The sequence below is a fragment of the Aythya marila genome (assembly GCF_965140915.1).
Source record: "Aythya marila genome assembly, chromosome: 7".
NCBI classification, from domain to species: Eukaryota; Metazoa; Chordata; class Aves; order Anseriformes; family Anatidae; genus Aythya; species Aythya marila.
In genome coordinates this window covers 10,358,554-10,377,059 of record NC_139048.1, presented here as the reverse complement: position 1 = coordinate 10,377,059, position 18,506 = coordinate 10,358,554, and the positions used below count along the sequence as shown (strand labels likewise).

The 18,506-nt window shown below is 50.0% G+C and overlaps 1 protein-coding gene across 1 annotated transcript in view; it reads left to right on the top strand.

Moving 5' to 3' along the window:
- The first annotated feature begins 9,003 nt into the window (after positions 1 to 9,003).
- The window catches only part of SHOC2 (SHOC2 leucine rich repeat scaffold protein), a 63,101-nt gene continuing 53,598 nt past the window's right edge, over positions 9,004 to 18,506 (top strand). Inside the window, exon 1 of the mRNA XM_082764722.1 lies at positions 9,004 to 9,184. The gene's annotated coding sequence lies outside the window, so the exon portion shown is untranslated. The remainder of the gene's footprint in view (positions 9,185 to 18,506) is intronic.

Genomic DNA, 18,506 nt, shown 5'->3' with positions numbered 1-18,506 from the left:
GCTCTGTCTCAGTGTGGCCAGCCCCAAGCTTCCTGACCCACAGAGCTGCCAGCCACAGGGTCCCAGCCCCTCTGGGGTCCGCATTTAACCCCAGCTTCCCTACCACCACCTCCCCAACGCTTACACAGAGCCCCTACTCGTGCTCTGCTAGGGCCGTTTCCTCCTTGGCAACCTGCGGTGGGCAGCTGCTGGTCCCTCAGGTAGCCCACTGCCACCCCACGGCTCCCTCGCTACGTGTGGGGCCCTGCGGCCGCCTCGCTTCCTGCCTTTGTGGAGCCGGCCAAAGACAACACCGCCGGCATGGGCCAGCAGGGCCCAGCAGCCCAGTCCGTGCTCTGATTCACTTTATTCCACTCGCAGGTCAAAAGATTGGCATCGCTGAGGCGTTGAAATGGACGCGCTTGCTCGGGACATCCTTCGCGGCCCTTTGAAGTGCGCAGGAGCCTTCCCGCTGGTTTCGGTGGGAACGGCCGCCTCCTTTGTCTGCTGTGCTAGTCGGGGTGTGCCAATTAGCGTTCCCCATTGATTGGGAGAGGAAAGGGCAAGGGACCGGAGACAGATTTATGAAGGTTGTGGATGTCTGTAGACCAGGACGTTTGACACGGTACGTGCAATTTGTGGATTAGTAACTTGGTAGGTTTGGGTTTTGTTTTTGTGTTGATGGGCTTTGCGTGTTTATGTATGTAATTAGTTATCTATTTTGGTCATTTATTTATTTATTTATTATTTTCCAAAGTGACCCTCCTAGCATCTCAGCTGGCTAGAAACGAGTGGAAAAGACAGCCAGTTACGAGTGAAAGTCTTGCACTGTGAAGCCAACAGTTACTCCTGTGGTGACAAATACGGCCTGCGGAGCAACAGAAGATGAACTGAAAGCCAGACGTCGGAATTAAATTGCAAGATGGTTGTTTTGACAGAGCCGATGACCACCTGGAGTCCAGCATTATGTGAGGGTTGGCATTGGTAACAACCAGAGCCCCCCTCGGTCACGTAGGGAATCACTTTCCCAAGACAGTTTTCCTGCCAGCGAGGTTTGTTTGCTTGGTGGCAGGAAACAATGGCCAACTCGGGTTGTTACTTGAGTGTTTTAGTGACTGAGAAGTGGAATCTGGCTTCATGCTAAATCCATTCTCTTAGCTAGTCAAATGCCAGCTTGGCAGCCTGTCTATAAACTGATAGCACTGAGAGTGGAGTGGCTGTGGGGATTGCTGTCAGCAGTCTCCGGTAAGTCTGCTTTTAAGACACCTCTTTCCATTGGGGAAAAAACACAGTTGCCATCTTCAGGACTGTAAGGACTGGATGAGAGAGAGGAGAGAGGCATGGGCATTGTCTGGAGCTTGGTGTCTCCCCTTTCAGGGTGCTTTACAAGCAGTGATGGGCTTAGCTTTGAGTCAGGCCAGCATTCATTCACTAGAGTTGTGACAACCACTGTCAGCAGGAGGGGAAAGCATGGCACGTAGGACCTAGTTCTGCTCTTGTTGGAAGAACAACAACAAAAGACGTGAGTTTTTCAATTACCTGGTCTTATTCTGCAAAGGGAAGCATAGTTAAAGGTGGCACCCACGTGTGTGGGGAACTCGGAGCAGGGCTGTGTGGTGATACCCACATCTCAAGTTGTGCCCTCACTGCGTGTGGCTTTTTAAAGTGCTGAGACTCGGCCTTCAGATCACAGAATCGTAGAATCACTCAGGTTGGTTGGAAAAGGCCTTCTTTGCCGGTGTGAGAGCACCACCCCAGACAAGGACAACGCACTTGGTTCCATCCTCGTTGTACTGATGTCGCAAACAAGTTATTCTTGTACGCTGCAGAAAGCCTCACAACCACAAAACCAGCAATAATTTTATAAATGATAAGCTTGTTTTCCTCCTCCTCTTCCCAGATATTCTGAGTACAGCAGGCAGCAGAGATGTGCATTGCTGGAATCCGGAGAGTTTCATAACGTGGCAGCCGCTTGCTGAAAGCCCTGCAGATACAAAACAACACTTATTTTAAGTCTTGAGAAATATCTTCTCTTACCAAGGAGAAGAAAAGAACCCAAAACATGTAGGTGAAGCAATATGGCCGGTTCCATTTGTTTACGAGGCTTGTTTTTTGTCTTTATACATTTTAAATGCTTTTTATTTGTATTCTGTTTTTTGAGCCTTTCAAGTTCATGTTTTCCATTTTTTTTCATACAACAAGAAAGTCTGGAATTGAGTCCTTTAAAAACAAAACTCCGGTTGAGAGTCCCGTATAGCCATGTAACTCCAGACACGGCGGGTTTAAAAATATCCCTGCTTTCATGAGAATTGCCCATCTCTCAGTGCTAAGTTTAAGTAAGTGCTTTGTTGACAGTTTAAGACGCTTTTAACAACACCTGTCTGTGTTTGCTTTCCAGGCAGATCCCTCTCTTCTTTTCCAAACATTTAGAGCTTGTCTCACCTCTGCATGTGCTGATGGGGTCAGAAATGCAGTGCACCAGCCTGGCTAACGCGTGTTGAATAATTCATACAAGTGCTTATGAAGGTACAGGTGTGTAGATTTCATGCCGTTGTCCCCCTAAGGTGCTGAGTGGTACCAGAGGGTGCAGAGCCCACCGTCCAGGCAGCAGGGGGAGGGTGGTGCTGCTGTCCCGGGAGCAGAAAGCCTCGGTGACTCCCTGGGGGAACCACAAATGCCTCCAGAGCATGATGTTTAACCCAGTCCTTGTTTTTGGAAGGCAGCTGACAGACGAGTGATTTCTTTTGGTTCACTTTGCTGAATGTTACGGCTTTAACTCTGCTGTGTGACGTGGTGCTGTTCCCGAGTCCACCACGAAGGAGACGTCCTCGCTCAGCGTGCAGGTTTGTCTTCCACTGCTGGGCACACACAAGTTATCCAAGGGACACAGAAACAGCTTTTTGTCCAGCTGCTCTTTCTGTTTTCTCTCTAGCCATAACGCCCGGTAAAAGCGGAGCCTTTTGCCTGCCTCACTGCTCCGTAAAAGCCCCGCTCTGGGCTGCCAGGCCCAGGCTGGCACTTCCAGGAGGTTACCGCTCTACTTGTGTGGTTTGAATCGCTTAAGTCTTTGGCCTTGTGCCTTCAAGTGCCAGCAGAGGCATGCTGTAATTGCCCGTAAATGCACCGTCTGTCATATTATTGTTTAATTATTCCAGCTTCTCACTGCCACACACTGCTTAGTGTCTCTCTTGCTATCTTTATTTAATTGAGTGGAAAAAATCCGAGACTTGCGCTTCGCTTACGTCACTTTGTATTTACCCAGCATCACTGGATCCTACTTTGAAGTCCCAGCTTTTGTACGTAGAAGCCAGCCTTCTATGCAGAAAAAAAAATAATGTAAATGTCTAAAGCATATGTTAGAGACAGAATCAATATTTTAACACATGGTAAACTCAGGCCATAAATCTCTTAACACAGTCAGATGATTGTATTGTTCTCCTTTCAAACTCCGCTCTGCCCCTTGAGAAACAAGAAGGGGAAAGAAAACCCGTGAATAACCAAGCCCTTGTCCTCACAATGCAGGATTGTTCTTAGCCTGTCACTTTGTCTGTGCCACCTCTTCCTTTTCTGGCTACTAGCTCTCTTTATTCTTCTACGCCAAACGCCTTCATCTCCAAGAGCCTTCTTTCCCTAGCCCATTCCTACTGATGGGTTTTAGCTTATTATCAGGATATCAGCTCTGTCCTTGGATCAGCCTGTGTTGACCAGTCTCACTGCCCTCTTCTGACAGTTTCAAACACCTCTCTGCTTCCTCCAAGCCTGCAACAAACCCGTTATTAATGTGTGTGTTGAAAAAAGAAATCATCTCGCAGAGATCTCTCCTTGTCCGTATGGTCTATAAAAAAACTTGGCAGCATGTTGACTGCTTTCCTTTCCTCATGCTCCCCGTGTCTGCGACAAATAAGCGCATGCCATTTTTCTGGTCCTATTCTCAGTCTTCTGTCTCTGAACCAGAGCAACCTTTTTGTACAGCGCCCAGCACACATAATTGGGATCAAGCAACTCTGTGTTACTGCACCAACGGTAAATATTAGGGTTGCTGGCATTCTCCCTAGACTAGTTTTCCTGTCTCTAGGCAAAGGGAGTTTCATGATGTCCTTTTGGAAGATCACCGTGTGCTTGAATAAATCTTGCTTTCAGGACTTTTCTTTTTTTCATAAATCCTCAGCCGAAATTTTCATTCACAGGTGTGCTCCGTACAATGCCTAGCTGCCTGGCAGAGCCAGCGTCGTTTCTGGGGCTGTGCTTTTGGCTTCCCATAACCGTAAGATTACTCATTTCATACTATTTTCTGATTTGTTTTATTTTTCATCCATCTCTTTCCTGCAGGAAAGAGCAATTTATATAATGATTTCACTGTGGAATTGACTTCAGGCTTTACTGCTATTTGTCACCATTCAGGAAATCCATCCCTGGCTCCAGAAGAACACTCAGTCCCTGCTGACAGTCTGGAAGAGGGAGAGAAAATAGATAGCAGAGCTGAAGCTATTAAGACCAACAGGCACATATTTTATTCCAACTCAATTTTCCCTTCCCAAATACCTTTTAAAGAAAATCTTTCTCTTTGAGAGACCGTGAATTAAGGTTGGTTTTGTTTGTTTTTTGAGGGAAGAGGTTGTTGTAGTTTTTTTGTTTTGTTTTGTTGTTGTTTTTCGGGGTACTTGCTGATCTTCATCTTCTTCCACATTTCAGACAGCAGAGCCTGCAGCCGTGACACGATGCAATCCCAAGCAAAACTGCTGCTGCCTCTGGCCTTGGTTAACCTGCTGGCAGTGATACTTGCCTGGGCATGGGGCAGCTGGCTTTTTACACAGCTCAGCATGGATATGCTGCCACTCCCAGTCACTTTTAGGACACAGCCGAGTTGTTTTTCTTAAGATTACTTCTGAAGAAAAACATGTAATAAAATGTTCGACCTTCCCAGGGCCACCACTCCCTGAGACCTTTCCCCTTTCTTGGCTTCTGCGAGAGCTTCTTTCCCTCGGCTTCACACCTTTATCAGCTGAAAACGATAAGGGTACAGAGCTGCTTGGCTCCCGGCTCTCCCTTTGAAGCACAGGCTGCGCTGCCACACCGTTGTGCCTCTGGGGGACTGGACGATCACCGAGGACAATGGGGAAGTGAAGTCTGCTCCCTCTTTTGTGTGGAGCAGAGGCAGGACTTGGCCTTTTATGAAGTTCAGCAGGGGAAAACTCGGGCTTTCTCACTCGTGTTCCTGCATTCCGTGCCCTACCCGTCAGCCTGGTGCTAATCTTCACGGACCTTTGAAGGCAAGAAATGACACGCAGTGCAAACGAAAGCTCAGCCAGGGTATTGGTGCCAGCCAGTTTTAGAAGTCTGACGCGGGAGCCAAGTGGAACAGGTACAGGGGCAGGAGATGCCGTGTACCACCTGCAGGCACGCAGACCTGCGGTGCTCGTGCGGCATCGGAGCCCAACAGCATAGCGCAGCGGGCGAGGAGCTGGGGAGCCCAGGGCCACATCAGGCTTGAACGCACTTTCCCGGGGAGGAAGTGGCTTTTCCCTTGGAAAGCTCAACTCCCCAGGGTCCCTATGAGGTCAATGGAAAAAGTGATTTCTTCAGAACATGATTCAGAGTGCCTGAACACAGGCTTATCATTTCGACTACGAATGGAGCTTAACCTCTGTAGTTTTCAAGTAGATTTGTGAATGCCCACCCCCTCCTGCCCCCTAGTTTTGGGACTTATGCTGGGGGTTAGTGGTAGGCAGGGTGCCCACCACAATTCAGGTGCTGCAGACCCACAGCCTTGTCCACTACAGCACCGCATGTCCTATTGGATCCTGCTTTGTCCTTGTGGCATCTCCTGGGATGTCAGAAATGGATCTGCAAGTAGCAGAAGAATCAAATGAAGTCAAGAAATGTTGGTTTCTTTATGGATAGCCTGACTGGAGCTGGAATAATCAGCATCTGTTTCAGTTTAAGCGAGTTTTCATTCCAGCCTCTCTCCCTTTTCAAAGTACAGACAACCGAAGCCTTTAATTTGCCGTGTCTTTCACTAGAGAAAAGTAGGAGTTTCTAGCAGCTGATACTATCCTGCCTCGAAATCTACACTACAAAAATACAGTTTATTGTCTGTTGTGAATGAAAAAGCTCTCGCTTGTTTCTCTTGTTTGTAGTGTTGACTTTGAAAGATAAATTGTTTGAACTGGTTGACTCTCCGTTTGTGTAAGTGAAGATTAGCTTGCTTGATAGCCGGCTGGATTTGCAGTTTCCCCTTGCACTAAATAAACCGAAGACCTGCCAGCCTGGGGCAGTTAGGACACAGCACAGACTTGAAAAAGTCGGTGTGCATACTGGTAAATATGGGAAACTCCTCTCATGCCTGGCATTCTGGATGTGCCATTTCAGGGTCGGTGTGTCCTGCCTTTCCTCCTGGAGAAGCCCTTGTAGGACCTGGGAAGCGCATCTGAAACCTTGCTACCAGATAGGTTCCTAACGAGTTCAAAGGTAAGGCTGGCAGGCCCAGAGCCATGTTTTACTTGACAGTTTCACAACTTTTGAGTCATGCTGCTGCTCGGTTTTGAGAACACAGGCACCGTAACCAAACTCCATCCTCTTCCCATGTGCGTGTTTGCTCTGTAGAACCAACGGGAGGCAAAAAAGCAAAAATAACTTTTTGTCCCTCAAGTAAGCAGACCTGACTGAACGCAGAAAAGGAACAGGCGTTAAAAATAGCAACGTCTTACAGTACTGCAGCCCTTAACTGAGAACCACATTTTGAGGTTCCCCTTCTTTGTATCCTTCTTTGTATTGCAACAGCAGAAGCTTTTGCTCTGGAGGGGCAGTGTCTCTCTCAGATGCGACGGATCTTGTTGTTGGCTGCTCTGTCACAGCGCTGGCTGCTGGACATTGCCAATGGCTCTGGGTGTCCACGTCCATTCCCCAGGCACAGCTCCTGTGCCTCGCACCATTCTTCTCTCCCCTTCAGCTCCTCAGCTGTGCCAACTCTTCCAGCCTCCCCACTCTCTGTATACCCGTGATAAAGGCAGTAGAGCCAAGATTACGTTCAAGGTGAAGACAGAAAAGCAGCGCTGAAGTCATATGCTATTTCTGTGATCAGTGTGACGCTCACAAAATGAAACGGTGTTCATCATGCCATCAGCCTTCAAAGCATGCTTCTCTCCCACAGAGCAGCGGGACATGTTGCAAGCCTTGGGTAAGAGATCGAAGCCAAGCCTCTGGTAAACCGATGGCTCAAGAAAAGGGAAATGAATAGGGCAAGGCAGGAAGGCCTGGGTAGGCTGAGGTGTAGAAGGGAGGAAGGCAAAGCCTAAGACTGGGAATTTGGAGCTTTGGTGCGATGGAAGGAGGCTGAGATGCACAAAGAAAGCGAAACTGGGAATTAGAGGAGTTTCATGCTGAGACTGGCTGTGCGAGGAACTGACAGCAGGGGAGGGACCGAAGCCATGGCAGATTTCAGTTTGTCAGTACAACCAAAGTCAGGGGGATAGGAAGTTGGATGAAGAACTGGCCAAAAGAGACTGAGCAAGGCATGGGGAACTGAAGCTGGAGGCAGCGTTGGAGGCTAAGAAAGGAGAGGCAGGTGATCGAGTCTGAAAGCCTTGATCGGGTACAGGCAGAGGGGAGGGAGCGGAGCACCAGGGAGAGCTGTGAGCTGGGCAGAAGGGAAAGCTTGGGGATGGGGGTACAGGGGATGTGCTTGCTGGGACACCCTGGCGATGGGGCAGAGCTTTCCTGAGGCTGGCCTTCACTGTGGTGTGGCTGGCCAAGAATTTGCCTCTTGTTGGTCTGCCCCAGAAACAGCTAGAATTTAGTGCCCTGGGACAAGGCGGCAGCAACTGCCTGCCTGGGGGAGGAGAGAGATTTCTTGTAGTGAGATAGAGAAAAAATTACAGTTGGGAGGAGGTAGTAAAAAGGCCACATGAACAAAAGAGAAAGGGTCAATTCATTAGTCTGGCAGCTACTAAATTAAGAAAAAGCAAGCAGGGCTGTTATATCAGAGGTGTCTGAATTCAGGCAAAGATGATTCTGAAGTTGCTGTATTGATCTCGTGGTCAGCTTAAGCAAGCTTAACTAATTAATTGCTTTATTTTGGTTCATTGTGTAAGATCTAGCTCCCAATAAATCACACTGCTTTGTAGAAACATGCTTGGAACAACTGTGTAAATACTAAATAGCCTTAGGAATGGTCATATGTACCCAGTGAATAGTCCAAATTCCAGGACTCATCCCTCTCCAGTGCTGGTCTAGGTGGAGGATAACAGTCTGCTGTCCTCCGCCTCTGTGAGTGAAAGGGGCAGAGGTCTGTGTTGGGCACCTCAAGGTACCAGCACTGCTGATGACCCAGGGAAGGGTTGTGATGTTTTGTGATCCTGTAATGACAGCTGTCCCTTTGGGAAGCCAGGGAGTATTACGTGTGTGGAAGGACCATTACTAGGGCTGCAAAGCCAAGCGTTTCAGTGAGGCAATGCCCAAATGAATTTGCCTGCGAAACCTTCATTCAGATCGTGCACACATGCAGGTTATGAAATGCTCATTAATTTTGTTGCAGTAATTCAAGATCCTCTCATGGTTGTACAGTTTTTTAGGGAAACAGAGACCACGAAACTACTAGTTGCTGCCTGTGGAGCTCTCCTAAGGAGAAGTGCTCAGCCACCATACCACCAGGTTCAACATATTGGCCAATAACAGGAGTGCTCTGAAGCTGAGGGAAACCTTCGCTAATAATTTAGGGATCCTGACTGTGGTGTCTGTCTTTTACATCGGGTCTGTGTCTGGGAAGGCTTTGGGAGAAGCAGCAGCACTGCTGGAGGCTGGTGCTGGAGCTCAGCCTCCAGCAGGAGGGCACCACATTAACTATTTCACGTGTGCAGATTCCAAAACAACATCTTGCAGGGCTGTGCCCAAACACCCGTTGCTTTTGGGCTTTTTTTTTTTTTTTTTTTTTTTTTTTTTTAGGAGCCGGCGCCGTCTCCAGGGGCAACGAGGGCCGCTTCCGCCCGGCGCCAAGATGGCGGCGGCGCCGTGACCTGGAAGCCATCGGCCGGGGCCTCGCCGCGCCGCGCCCGCCCCCGTGGTGCGGCGGGCGGGAGGGCCGTGGGCGGGGAGTCCCGTGACGGCTCGGGGCGCACGGAGCGGGGCCGCCGGGGCCGGTGTTGTGAGGCGAGGAAGGGAGGGGGGGAGCGTTGCGGAGAGCGCCGCGGGAGGATGGCGGAGCCGCACGGTACGGCACCGGGGCGGCGGCGGTGGGGCGGGTGGCGGCTGACAGCGGGCCGGGCCCCGGGGAGGCCGCGGGCACAAAGGCGGGGAGGGCCCCGCAACGGTCCCGGCCCCCGTCCCCAACGGTCCCCAACGGTCCCCAACGGCCACCAACGGCTCCTCACGGGGCGGCCGGGGCTGTGGCGGGGGTGGGGGGGGAGGCCCCGTGAGGGGATATGGGGGGATGTGAGGGGGTTTTGGAGGGGTATGGGGGGGGTTTGAGGGGATGTGAGGGGTTTTTTAAGGGATATGGGGGGGTTTTAGGGGGATGTGAAGGGTTTTTGGGGGGGTGTGAGGGGGTTTTGGAGGATATGAGGGGGTTTGGGGTGTGTGTGAGGGGTTTTGGGGGGTATGGGGGGTTTGGAAGAATATGAGGGGGTTTTGGGGGGGTATGAGGGGATTCCGGGGGATATGAGGGGGTATTGGGGGGTGTGAGGGGATTTTATGAGGATATGGGGGGTTTGGAGGGGTATAGGGGGATTTTGGGGGGATATGAGGGGATTTAGGGAGATATGAGGGGGTATTTGGGGGATGTGATGTTTTTTGGGGGGGGATATGAGGGGGTTTTGGGGGGGTTCAGGCACCGTGGGGGCGCCGCGTTGGGGTGCCGAGCTCCTCTGTGCTGCGTCGGGGTGGTGGTGCCCGAAGGAAGGAGGGGGGGATAAATAAATAAAGAGAGGAGGAAGCCCAGCCTCGCCGCCTCACCTCGCCCCGAGGAGGAGCCGGGGGGAGCGCGGTGACCCCGTCAGCATGGGGGAGCCCGGCCGGAGCCCCCTGCACCCAGCGGGGTGAGGGCAGGCAGGGCCCTCGCAGCAGGCATCGCCATCCCGTGGTGCCCCAAAAACAGAGGTGGCCCTGAGGGAGACGGGTGACAGCTGCCCGCTCGTCCCCGTGGCTCTGGAGCCTGGCTTTGCCCAGCTCTGGGTGTCTGTCTGTCCCTGCGAGGTGCTTGCGAGGCTCTGGTAACCTCAGGTAAGGTGAGCGGCTCCCTGTGCTGCCTGCCAGCGCCAAGGAGAGGTTCGGTGGCACTGAGGGTGCGTGGAGGCGTGGGGCGGCTCAGCCCCACGGGCTTCATGGGGAGCAGGTGTGGGACAAAACAATCCCAAAGCCGAATTAACACTGAAGCATCGACAGCGATTTGTGACGGATGCATCCGAGATGGGGCTGGGGGAGCCAGCGTTTCGTGCGCTCCTGCACACGTGCAGGCACAAAGACGCTTCTGAGGCAGAATAGTAAAGCTGAGGAGTTGTAGCTGGGTGTGCTGTGGCTGCAGCAGAGATTTCTGCGACTGCTGAAATACAAATGAAACTGGTTTTGGTAATTAGATTCAAGGCTTTAATTTTCTGCTGTCTCCTTGTTTGTGCGTTCGGCTTTCTACTTTTTATTTTCCCTTTTTACCTTCTAAACTGTTTTTCTTATGCATCTCACTAGGCGTTATTGGGAGCTTCTATTTATAAAATCAAGGGCTTAAAGTAGGTGGTGGTCAAATTAAGTCACACTTATTTACAGCCATATTTCAGGCATATGCTGTATGGTGATCTTGATATAATCCTAGCTTGGTTTTGGGAAAGATTTACTGTATCCTATGAATTTATTAATACTCTGTTGTGCATACGTTTTAATTTTAGTAACACCCTTATCCCCTTAATTCCTTTTGAATGATTTGGGCTTGACTGTCTTGGTTTTCTGTGTAATTATTCTTTGTTCTGGGCGAGCAAAATGATGGGCTATTTTCATAATTTGAAGCTGGATTCCTTTTAATTTAGGCTAATATTTGTCAGCCATCAGGATTTCTGTACGTGTGGCAAGGCAAAACACGTCCATCGGGCAAAACTCATTTTCTGTGCCATCTCGTACTGCGGAGAGATGATTCCAGACAAAGCTCTCCGCGCGTCCGCAGCCTTCCTTTGAGGAATACCGAGGCATCCTCAGCGAGGATGCTCGCGTCCCTCTCTCCTGCTCTCTAGAGATGTTAAACACCCCCCCCAGGATTTTTTCTCCCAGGGGTGACGGCGAGGGTAGGGTCTGTGGCTGCCGCTCCCGGTGGAGTTTTCCCTTCCCCGTGCCAGCCGAGATGTCGGTGAGTGAGGCAGGAGGTGCTGGGAGGGGCGTTCCTTTGTTGTGGTGACACCGATCGCCCCGACGGGTGTGTGCTCCTCCAGGAATTGCCTTCCGCAGCCGGGATTCCTTCCCAGGATGGGTATTTTCTCTGTCAGTCTCCGTGCTCTCTTAGCTTTTGTGCAGGGGTGAATTTCTCCGGGGATTGCTGTGTGTGTGTGTGCCTTTTAGGAAACCCTGGGATTTCTTGCTGTTTGGCTGTGGCTTTCTAGAAACGCGTGTCGCTGCTGGAGCAGTGTGGCCATCCTGCTCGGGCCAGCTGCTCCTCGCCGGTGTGCAACGCCCGTGGAAGAGGTGCAGGCGTGTGTTTGTGTGCCTGCGTAACGCTCATGCATATTCATCGAGTCCGGGCCATAAAAGTATCTCCTGTTCGCTCTGGCTGAGAAGATCAAATGTGATCTCTTCTTGATCAGGCTGAGGAAGCCGTGCAAAGAACCCAGCTCCCTTTCGGGACGATTTGGGCAGGTGATAAGGAGACGAAACTGCACTGAGAGATCTCAGATGTAGTACCGCCGCGGAGAGAATTTGGGTAGGTGCTAAAAATGAGCCGTGTCTCTCTTCCAGCGGGTTTTCCTTCCTGTCTGAGGAAAGACGAAAACTTGCGTGTCCGTGCGTGCGCCTGAAAGCCAGCTCTGCCTGCTCTGCCTCCCTCCAGCCCCACACAGACCCCGCTTCTAGGGCCTGGACCCGCTCCTGGGTGAGCAGAGCGGGGCCGGAGCCTTGGCAGCCCGCATCCACCCTGCCTGGCCCTCCGCCTTTCCCACCCAAAATCATTTGAGGCTCCTGGCTTGTTCTTGTTTTTTTTTTTCTTTATTTATTTTCTTTTGTGGGACAGCTCTGTGGATGCTCTTCTAAGTGAAGCGCTGCCTGCTTTCCTCTGTGGCTGTGATACCTTCTACTTATTTTCATTGCAGGCAACTCTGCCTCTCGGAGGAGGTATTTCTGTCTTTTTTTCTGGTGGGTTTGTGTGTGTGAGAGAGAGGGCCGGGGAGGACACCGTAGCGAAGATTAAACAGCCAGTCGTAGCTAGATTGTAGAGATAAAAAGAGCCCTTGTTTACATTAAAATTGTACTGGCTGAGACATCTTCTAGTCTGTTTCATACAGTAGTCCTGGTGTGTTACAAAATCTCCCGGGATAAAATGTAACAGGTTGTATAAAAAGAGGGTAATGTTTGCGATATTACCCATTGACCTTAATTTGCCTTTTTTTTTTTTTTTTTCTCCCCTGCGTTGCTTGGGCTTGGCTGTGTTGTGAAATGCAAATAGCGTGCTATTAAATCTGGGTGTTCTCCGACACCGAGCCTTGCTCAGGGAAGGCAGTTGGGGGATAGCGAAGCGACGATCGCTGGCACAAAGCGGGTTTTAATTACCGAGGATTTTTCCATCGCCGACCCCCTAGGTAATGGATATGCCTTGCAATTACGCAGTGTTGATTTCTGGTTGAAAGCAATTCAATGCCGGGCAGTTGCTTTTAGCCTGGTTGAAGGTGGCTGCAGCTGAAGTGCCCGATCTAGGAGGGAGATGCGGGCGTGCAGCCTGTCCCCAGCTAGCGCCGTGGCCGTGCTGATCAGCGTGAGAACATGGGAAGAGGTTGGGAACGGGCGGAGATAAACCTTGCTGTGTGTGGTCGCACAACTTCTTAAAACACCCTGCCATGCCTGCGCAGCCTGTAGTGATGCTTTGCTGGAGGTGAACACGTGGAGAGGCACAGGGCGGCCTTGACTGTGCTTTTTGGCTTCCCTGTGGCAGGACGGCCTGCGTTCTGAGTGGATTTACGGCCACCAGATCCGAATTTGCACACCCGCCTCCCTTTTCCTTACAAAAACTGCCGTGCCCCAGGAAGGTCTGTGTCTGTTTGCTTGTCCAGACCTTTGGCGTGGCCCACAGGCCCTGCCTGCTCAGGCAGGGGGCTGTGGCTGGCTCCTACCTTTGCCACGCTCATCTCCCCCTGCTTTCCTACCTGGGAACGGCCTGTGGAGGAGCAGGAGGTCCGAGGTGACCCACCAGAGGGTATTTCCACGGAGCCCTGGTGATGCCACAGCTCCTGGATCCGCCTGCCCTGTGGTCGGAGGCTTTTTGTTACGCATGCATCCTGATTGTTCTTTCTGCTGGCATTGTGCAGGGACCGGAGGGGCTGGACACCAAGGCAGACAGCTTTTCTGGTACCTTGTGCATTTGCATTATAATGGCTGCATAAATATTGCAGCGCATCTCAGTTCTCCCTCGCGCTGCTGTGGCTGCCACGCTTTGAAACGGGCTCGCTCTGTGGCCTGGATCCGGGCTGGGATTGCTTTGGGGGGGGGTTCTGAAACCCCTCTGTGATGCTGAGGTGCAGTTTTACCCTGCCCACGTTCTGGTCTCCCACTCCTTCAGCCCACAGGTCGATGCAGGCGCTCAGAGGGAGGGAAACGACAACAACAAACCCCACCAAAACCCCACGACCTCAAGCAGTTAAGCAGTTTTTCACCGACTATTTCTAAACTGACTATATTTGGGGTTGCAAAACATGTTTGCTGGAGACTTGGTCTTGCATTTATTCTATTTCCAGAGTGCCTATAGATGTCTGTGGGAATGTTTTATTCATGAGGAATGCAAAATATTGTGCCACCATTGTTTTGGTGCTGAAACGTTCAGTGACTTATGACTAACTTTACCAAAACCACCCTAAATTTCCTTGGAAAGTGTCGACACAGCGACATGACTGAAACCAGCAGCTGTTTTTGGGAACTGGTGGCACGTTGCCATCGCCTACCTGTCCGAAGTGTGCTTTACAGAGCTGGTAGCCAGGACAGGGAGCAGGGACACTCACCTGACTCACAGCCATTAGGAGGTGCCTGGCGACTCTTTTTTAATCGTGAAGGGCTTGAATCCACTGCATGTGGATGCAAGCCTTGGTATTAACGCGTTGTGTGTCAGGTTTAGGGGAGGGTGATGTGTTGCATTACTCCTTGTATTTGGTGGCCGAGCGCTCGCTCTGTCTGACTTGGTTTAGTTCGCAAGGCAGATGTTGAAATCAATCGGGGCTGGGGTCTTTCTCTTTTTAATTTGGATCTGATGTCAGTAGTTTGTCGCTCTCTCGCTTCTTTGCACGTGTTAAAGCGGTGGTAGTTGGTTAGGTACACGCTGTGGGGAAGGACCCTGCTGTTGGAACTGAAGTTGTGACAGGGCAGCTTGCTGAAACAGCAAGCGCTGCGCCTGCGAGAACCCCTAAACTTGCCTGGAACTTGCACAGTCACTGACTTGGGCGTTGTGTGTTGTGCTGCAAGCAGTGCAGTTAGCACTGCAGCCCAGCTTTTTAACACTTGCAGCGTCAAAAGCTGGTGTTTTGTCTAACAGAAGTTGAGAGGAAGTATTCCGTGAAGGCAGAAACACAAGGTTAAGTAATATAAAAGAATAAAACTTCCCAAACCCCAACACCTTCAGATGCAGAATGCTTGCACTGTCCATGGGCTTGTGTTTTTGTTACCATTTGATGTTGCAGATCGTGTCGGTTTGGTGCTTGGGAGAATATTGGCAAAACTTCAGGATTTGCTGTGGTATTTCGATCTGTGCTCTCATTGTTTCCATCCTAATAGGAATCGGTATTAAATCAAGAAGCTGAAGAGGTGGCTCCTGACAGTTGAAATGGTCAGAGCTCTCTGTTGGTCTGTCGTCTCGTGTTGACTGGGAAGGAAAAATAAACACATCTATTACTTCCAGGAAGAATTGCCTGACTGGCAGCCAAAAAGGACCAGGGTCTGGTATTTACTCGCAGACAAGGTGCAGCAGTGATCGTGGAGACTCAGGCTTTGCTCTTTTCCTTCCTCTTGTCTGTGTCCCGGTCACCTAAATGTCACAGACAGGGGCTGCTCTCTTCTGCTCCGCCTGAGGCTTCTCTCCTGTGACCGGCCGTGATGGCAACCTGGGAAATTGTAGCTTGTGGACTGTCCGGTCATGTGTATAGTGAAATTTCTCTTCTGCTGTATTTTTTTAATGCTGAAAGTGAGGTTATAATCCGTTTTGTAATACATTGCATTAATCGTGTTTATTTATCATTGTCCTGGGAGGAAGTTTTCATGTGTCAAAAAAAAAATTAACCGTTGCATATATATATATATACACACACGTATCTATATTTGGAATGAAAGAAGGCAGTCAGAATGTCACTGTAACTTAAAGCTTGTGTAGCAGTGCAGTGAAAGTCTTAGTAAATTTGTAAATAATTGCCCAAAGTGCCACACCGTGCACCTGCAGGTACTGAGTTAGGAGCGTTGTGCTGTAGCAGGGTTCAGGTCTGTAACTAAGCTTTGGCTTTATTTTACTTTCATGTTATAGCTAATCCAGCAAAATACTGGAGTTTATTTTCATCCTCATTTAAAAACAAGTAAACAAAACCCCACCAATACCAACAACAAAACACACAAAACCCAGCCTATAATCTCTCCCTCTCTCCCCACAACTCAATAAGGAAAAACCCGGGTCAGCTCTTGGAGAGCAACCCTTATTCTCCTCGTTGGGTGAAATCCTGCTGGTGGTTCTGTGCTTTTCGGACAGGGCTTCTGTATTCCCTTCCCCCCTGCCTCGAGACAGCCGCTGCAGAAAAGCAGAAGCACGCGTTGCTTTTAGCTGTGAGGGATAACCACGCCGAGGGGATCCTTCGCGTTGCCCTGCACGCTCACTTCTGCTTGGAAGCGTTCAGTTGCGTGGAGGCGCGGAGGGCAGCAGAGAGAAAAGGACTTCACTAGCAAACTGTACGGCTCCTGGAGGCAGCAGGTGGCCAGATATGTACACACAATTACACGGCAGTCTAAAATAGCTCTTCATACAAAAAGTAGTGCAAAAAAGTGACCTCCTGAAGGAGGAAGTCAGGGGCTGCCAGGGAATCCATCGCTGGAGTCCTGCAAAACGCCGGTGGAAGTGGAATGGGAAGGACTGGTAATGGAAACCCATCCTGCTCTTGGTCATGACATTATGCTCGGAGTACACGAGCTTTGGTTTTGCTGTTTCTTGTGGATTGATTGTACCAATTATTATACAGTCAAAGGCTTTAAAGCGAAGAAAAATCCGATAAAGTATGCAGGTTGGAGTGATTTACAGTTTTCTTATTGAAGGGATGAATGGGTTAAACGAAGCCTTAGTTCAAATGTGCTCGTTAATGTACTCGATCTGTGGCAATTACTTTTCTAATAAAATTTAAAATTTAATGCCCATGCATATTGTACGGTATTTGCAAAACCTGAAGTATTTCTTATTAAAGGCAATCGTATAGTACGAGCAGGCACACGAGTTTCAGTGAATTTCAGGTTTTAGATTATCTGCTTTCACTAGAAGGGAAACTTCTGTTAGTAAATAATGTGAATTAAGGTACATGGGAACTTGTGGTTGGGCGGCAAATTTTGTTCTGGCAAGTCCCTCTAATTCCTTTGAACTCCTGTTCAGCGTGCAGGGCAAGGCAGATTTCAGGCGATCGTATTTGTTCTGTGCATGGCAGGCTGCAGATTTGGCTTTTTGTGAACGTTCAAACAATTGTTTGGCAGCTTTCTTGATAGCATATTGTGTGTGGCAGGCCTGGTTAGGAAGGAAACAAAAGTTGAAGTATTATCAGCGTGAGTTGTAAATCGCCAAATAGATGCAACAACCTGGGTTTTTTATTTCACTACGTCATCCATAAATATATTTTCTGTGCTTTAGGGGCACCATTAGGAACATCTTTACAATAGTGATTTGTCATCCCTCTTACTTGTTGGAAGTCTTCAGAGAAGTGTTGGTAGTTGTCCCTTGCGTGTCAGCCGCACACCATCTTTGAGAGATGTTTTTGTGCTCCAGCTCTCTCGGAGCCCGAAGCCGAACCCACCCAGACAGCGAGGTTTCACTTGCATGCTGTCACTGCGGCATTATGTTTTCTTCTCCTCCTAAACCAAGATTCTGGTTATTGAACCAATTAGCTGCTGGGTGCAGGCCAGAACTTTCTCCTGCAATCAGAATTAATGAATAAACAAATTACCCTGGGACGCTGCCTGCTCTCCACGGGCAGAGGCAGTCGGTGCGTGGTGAGGCCACGCTTCGCGTCCCACCGCGGACCTGCCTGCGCTCTCACCCCTGTCCGAAGCAACGGGGTGAACTTCTGAGCAGGGATCACGTGTTTGCAGCGCGTATTTGCCGGTATGTCTGCCTTGGCTCGGTTTTGAACCCCTTCCAGCTCTTCTGTAGCAAGCAGATGGGATGCATACGCCTTCATTACCAGGCAGTTAACTCCGCTGGTATGACTGAGTTTCCATCACGCTCCGGGTCTCTGCCTTGGCTCTCGCTGCGTTCCAGCTCCCGCTGCTTGTTCTGCTCTCTCTAAGAAACTGGTGTAGTAGTGTTACATGCTCCTGCCCTCCTGTGGCAACGAAAACCGAAATGATTTGCTCAAAATCGGGTTGTGTAAAAATAAAAGAGAAAGAGATGAGAATAGGGAACCAGTATTTCTCTTCTGTAACAACTTCTTGCATATCTCAAGATGCGCGTTGGCTTTTGATGCAGCGTTCTGCTTCAAAAGCACACACAAAAATCAAACCAAACTTGCTGTTAGGGTACCAAAAATACCTTGTAGGCCTTCGTGGCTTTGAATTAACCTTCTGACCTTTTTCTGCAATAAGCATACTGCCCCTTTTGCACTGGAATGGAGGAGCCAAGGCGCAGAAGTTACAGGGAAGCTCATGAGAAGCAGGAACAGAGACTGGATGCTGTGAGCTGGTGGGAGCCTGCCCGGCTCACCCTGAGCCAGGACTGAGGTGGGTTACAGCCTGCTCTCTGCTGCTGCCAGGGCAAAGCAGTGGGTGCCAAATGGCTGCTGCTGTGAAATGGTTGTCAGCACTTGGAGCCATGGAGTGATGTGCCACATCTCTGGGCATGTGGTGTGGCAACAAGTGAGCGTGGTGCCCAAAAGGGTCCCGAGGTGGCTGTGGTACGTCCGTAAGTGACTCCTGGTTTGGGCCAGCCTGTTGGCTGCCTTCATGGGAGGGTTTCAGAAATCTGTATCAGAAGCTGATCAGCTGTATCCCGTGGTGATCAGCAGCGTGCTTTACTGCTGTATCTCTGACCTTTTCCCATCATGTTTTGTACAATTTCACTTTTGGTCTCTTCATCTTTGAAGCCCCTCAATTAACAGTGAAAACACAGCACACAGAGTTGCAGCAAATAAGAA